The following is a 5,224-nucleotide window of genomic DNA, read 5'->3' on the forward strand; positions in this document are numbered from 1 at the left end:
GGCTGGCACCGAGAGTGCTGCAGGAGCGGTCAGGTCTTTGGTTAGTTCCTGACACAATCCAGGGCAGGGACACCGTCAGCATCCCCCCGCGATACCGGGCAGGTGGTTACCATACGTGTCATCACACGGCATCTGGGATCTGTGCTTCTGTCATGGCTTCCACTAACTCGAGACCCATTCTGTGTCACTACGGCTTTGAGCAGGTGGAAAAAGAACCCAGGGTTCAATGTTCAGCCAGAGGCCTCGTTCACCGAGTTGATAACAGCCTGACAGCTCACCCTGATTCCCTGGGCATTGATAAGCTGCTCATAATGCTCACCAGAGGAAACTAATTTCACTGCATAGCTGGCAGCCTCAGTCTCCCAGCAATTTCAGGCCTTCAAGAATCCTGTAAGTAAATACATGAATGGAAGGCTTTAGCTGACCCATAGAATTCAAAGAGTTTCACTGAAGCTCTGGGACATCTTCAGCACACCTCAAAGCCTTTAGTTCTCTCTTAATGTCCTTATGAGGGAGCGTTGCTCAGCTGCAAGTAGAAAAGAGCCACCCAGAGATGAAGTGCCTCAGTTAAAAGTCACAAAACTGTTTCATGGTGGAGCTGTGGATGAACCCTGATCTACCAGCCTGGCTCTGCTATTCAATTTTACTAAACCTCACAGAGCTGCTTTTTAAAAAATTCATTCCAGCAATCACAATCTTTTCCAGCTACTAAAATATGTAGGGATGCAGTTCACTGAAACCCACCAAAAGATACACTTGTTCCCAAAAGTATATAAATATATATACAAAATTACTTCTTCCTCTCAGGGCACATTTATGTTCATTTTAAGAGGTACGTTAGTACAGTTTCCATTTTCTTTTCCAAAGCAAATTTGGGTTTGTATAGCAGAGAGAATTTAGAAAAGGAGTGAATAGATACACACCTGTCATATCTTCAGTAAAAGAATAGGACTGAGGTTCCACAGCACACAGAGATGGAATTAGTTTACTCTTTTCATCTGTTACCATGTTCTCTTTTGCAAATAATTTTAAATGAGGAGGAAGTGAACTGAGAAATATATGCAGTCTCTTTATCATGTCTCCTTTTTTGTGATAAAAGCGCTAGTAGGTTATAGATGAAGTTTAATTAAAGCAGGTACATTGATTAGAAAGCCAGAAAACCTTATATACACTTGCAACAAACCCTGAAGACCAAAAATTCAGCTTTACAGTTTACAACGCTGTTTTTTCAGGTGTGTTGTGTATTATACCCTTCATCAGTGACTTACTTGTATTTTGAGTTCCCATTCCAGAATGCAAGTGCAGGATGAGGGATTAGATTATATTAAAAAAAACAAAACAAAACAAAAACAACCAACCAACAAACAAAACCAAACCAGAAAAAGCTATAGAGAGACAGGAAGAGAAATTTGGGCAGAGCTTCGTTATGGTACAGTAATTGTGAATTATTAACAGGCAAAGAAAGAAGGAAGGGATAGAGGGGAGGAAAAAGGTTATAATGATATATACAGAAGAGCAACCCAGAAAGCTGTATTCATTAGGAAGGTAGATTTTTCAAAACACATATTTGGAAGGGATATAAACTAGGAAAAGGACTTGACTATTTTGGAGATGTTACTATGTATTTTATATATGTTCTTAGAGGTCTCCTGTAGGTAATACTCAAAGATATCCCAGTGATATATGAGTGATCTCACTGGCACATGTTATTGCCACATTCATCTTCCCAGGAGAGTTTTTGTTTTGGTAGGTAGGGGATGTTTTTAATATCCTTATTGGGAGTAAGAAAACAGATGGACTATTTAAGAGGAGTGCACAGTCACATAGGACAGGAAAAAGAACTTCAGTTTGATATGCAATTAATTGGGGGATCTGTCAACTGTTTTAAAAAGGCATGGAGGGAGGGAGGATTTCCTGCTCATGAAGGAAGCAACACTTGAAAACAGAAACATAAACTTCATCCTCTCAAATCTATCGGACAAAGAAGTGTGGCACACTATTAGGTAGAGTACAAGACTGAACTGTGTAGTCACTTTACACAAAATGATAAAAAAATGATGGATGAATGCTTTATACAGTGTTTCTGCTACTACAGATTATATTAATGCAGAACTAGAAAACTGATGCCACAGCTCAAAGTATATGTACATATTTTAGCAGAACTCTTTTGTCTGGAGAGGCAAAATATTAAAAAAAACTTACATAAAATTTCCTTCTGCCTCATTTCTCTGCACTCAGTTTTAATACTTGGATTCCTAACATTGTATGGCTCCATATCCACATTTCATAGGTTGGTAGAGTAAAAATTTACATTTTCTGCTCCAAAGAGAGAAAGTGAACAAAGCACAAAATGCATCTCCAGCTCTGAGTTTCCCTTACTTCCAACTGTGAGGCACTTCTACCATTTTGGTTTTTTTTTTTTTTTTTTTTTTGCCTTCACACTTTCTTTTGACTATGGTTCACAGTTTGATATAGACAAAATCAGGTGTTATCCCTATGACGCAGATAAACCGGAGCAGGAAAGACATCCTTCCCCACCTCATCTTTTGGAGTGCAAAAAATACTCACTAATGAGGCAACCCAGTGGCCAGGAGCTCTGGATTGGTTTGGACAGATGTCTGAGGGCTGCACAGCCTGATGACCTTCCCTGCTAATCCCAAGTATTTCCTTCTTTTAAGGATGTCTTCCTAAGGGCTCTTTTCTCCTCTGGTTCTCCCATTTCCTCTCCCTCTCAGATGCTGCCTCTATCACCACTCATCAGCAGCAGGCTCGGATTCCACTCCTGCAGTGAGAGAATGAGATTATTTCCTCCTCCATCTCCTCTTCCTCTTCCCCCACTGCTGCCAACTCCTGCAGCGGTCAGTGTTTTTTCTTAAAGCCTCAGGTGCAGGAATTACGTGATTACGCAGGAATTTCATCTTCCATTGAAAAGAAAATGTTCCTAGCTACTGCAAACTCAGTGCAACAGAAAACAAATACAAATAATGATCCACCTCCCAAACTAGGGAAAAGGTTGCTTCAGTTTCTGAATGCTTGGACTTGAGAGTCTGTTCCCTGTTCCATCTCCTTTTACGTGTGGTGGCACTCGGTATAGTTGACATTGGGTAGAGTTAAAAATCTGTAACCATCCAGCTGGAGCACTCAGCTTTTGGGGTGGGAGGAAAGAATCAGTCCAAAGTGCATTTTTGTCTGAGCTGCTCAGGGCAGGAACGCCTGTGCAAAGGGAAGAGTTACAAGAAAAAGAAAATGAAGGCTGTGATAGCTCTGGATCCCTCACACTGACAATGACATAAAAACACTAGAACTTCAGTAGTTCCTCTTTTTAGTAAAATAATCTGTATAAATAGGACCTTGTAGAAGTAGTATCAATTGATACTCTGATCTTCAGACCTTTTTTATTGCTGCATACTTTGGAGCTATTACTGTTCCAGCCAGTTGACAGAAATGCTGATAACCAGTTGGAGGATGATTCATAATTATTAAAAGCTCAGAGGCAATGGGAGGAAAGACATCTCTGCCTTAACTCACAGGGACAGTCAACTTTCACCTATATTTACTGACTGTTTTTCTGAATCAAAACAACTGGGGCAAAAATAGGGTTCCACCTTTCTATTGGTTTCAGAAGAGTGTCATTTCTATGGAGAATAGTTACAGAATAGATCTTATACTCAAACCAGCTGGTTTACACAAAGTTAATGGAAATATCAGCTCAAAGCACTACATAAAGACCTCACAAGTAGTTAAAATTAAATTTGGGTTGTTTTACAAGGTCAAATAAAAAGAGGGAAAGAACAAGAGAAAAGTCAGTCTCAGTTTAGAAGTATTCAGTGATTGATTGCAGTTCAATGCTAGAACGATGTCAGCACCAAAAAATCTAGACTGCATGGGCAGAAACTGAGAGAAAAGAAGCAGCCAGAAACCCAGTATCACATCACATTACTCACTCCCTCACCAGTGGCACTGGGAGAGAATCAGAAGGGTAAAAGCTGGAGAACTCCTGGGTTGAGATAAGAACAGTTTACTAGGTAAAGCAAAGCCACTCACACAAGTAAAGCAAAACAAGAAAAGAATGAATCACTGCTTCCCAGGGGCAGGCAGGTGTTCAGCCATGTCCAGGACAGCAAGGCTCCATCAGATGTAACAGTTACTTGGGCAGACAAATGCTGTCACTCCCAATGTGCCCCCCTCCCTCTTTCTTCCCCCCACATTTTTTTACTGAGCATGGTGTCATGTGGTCTGGACTATCCCTTTGGTCAGTTTGAGTCACCTGTTCTGGCTGTTCTCTCAATCTCCCATGCACCCCCAGCCTCCCTGCCAGCATGGCAGCATGAAAAGCAGAAAAGCCCTTGGCTCTGTGTAAGCCCTGTTCAGCAATAACAAAAACATCATTATATTTGAAGCCCTGTGTTCAAAAAAAATCCAAATTATGGCCCCATCCCAGCCATGGTGAAGAAAACTAACTCTACCCCAGCCAAAACAGCACCTTCCAAGCTACTAAATGAGGGCTATTTAAGAGAATATTCAGATATGAGCATTACTTGAGTCTAGCCACCTGCATGCCTACTCCACTTTAACTAGTAAAGAAAACTTGAAAGTTTTAAGTATCTGCAACATGATATGGACTTTTTACTGTATGAAATGTGCCCAAGTTGAAATCAGGTTAGAAATTAGGGTTCATTGGGTTCATGGTGTGACAGATTTTGAGCTGTCTATTAATCACACCCATTCCAGTTCCTGTTATCCAGGTGCAATGGATCATCACTAATACCTGAAGGGTCAGATGAAGACCAAAGGTTATGCCTCTTGGAATTTATAATTTCTCATTGCAAATATCTCTGAACTGGAGAAGTGGCATGGAGTTCCCCTGTGCAGATAAACAGGGGGTGCTGGTACCCAGAAGAGTGAACTGGTCAGCATCAATAAATCAACTTTAAAACACAACAGTCCAAACACTAAAGCAGGATGAAGTGATCTGTGTACCATGCAAGGAGGTTAAAAGTATGCATATCATGTGCTGTGACTGATGGTTACTGAATGGGGAGATTCTTCTTATTAACTTTTTTTTGGAATGAATACTCTCTCTGTTGTCATTGGCTGCATTTGCAAGAAGTTTTTGTTCCCAGATGTTTATTCTCAGCCCTGTACTTCTTGTGCAAGCAGTCTTCCTCAAATGTGATCCTAGTTTTATGCAATGATTAAGAGTTTTTTCAGGCTGCTTGGCTTG

Source organism: Geospiza fortis, unplaced genomic scaffold, assembly GCF_000277835.1.
Source record: "Geospiza fortis unplaced genomic scaffold, GeoFor_1.0 scaffold200, whole genome shotgun sequence".
NCBI lineage: Eukaryota > Metazoa > Chordata > Aves > Passeriformes > Thraupidae > Geospiza > Geospiza fortis.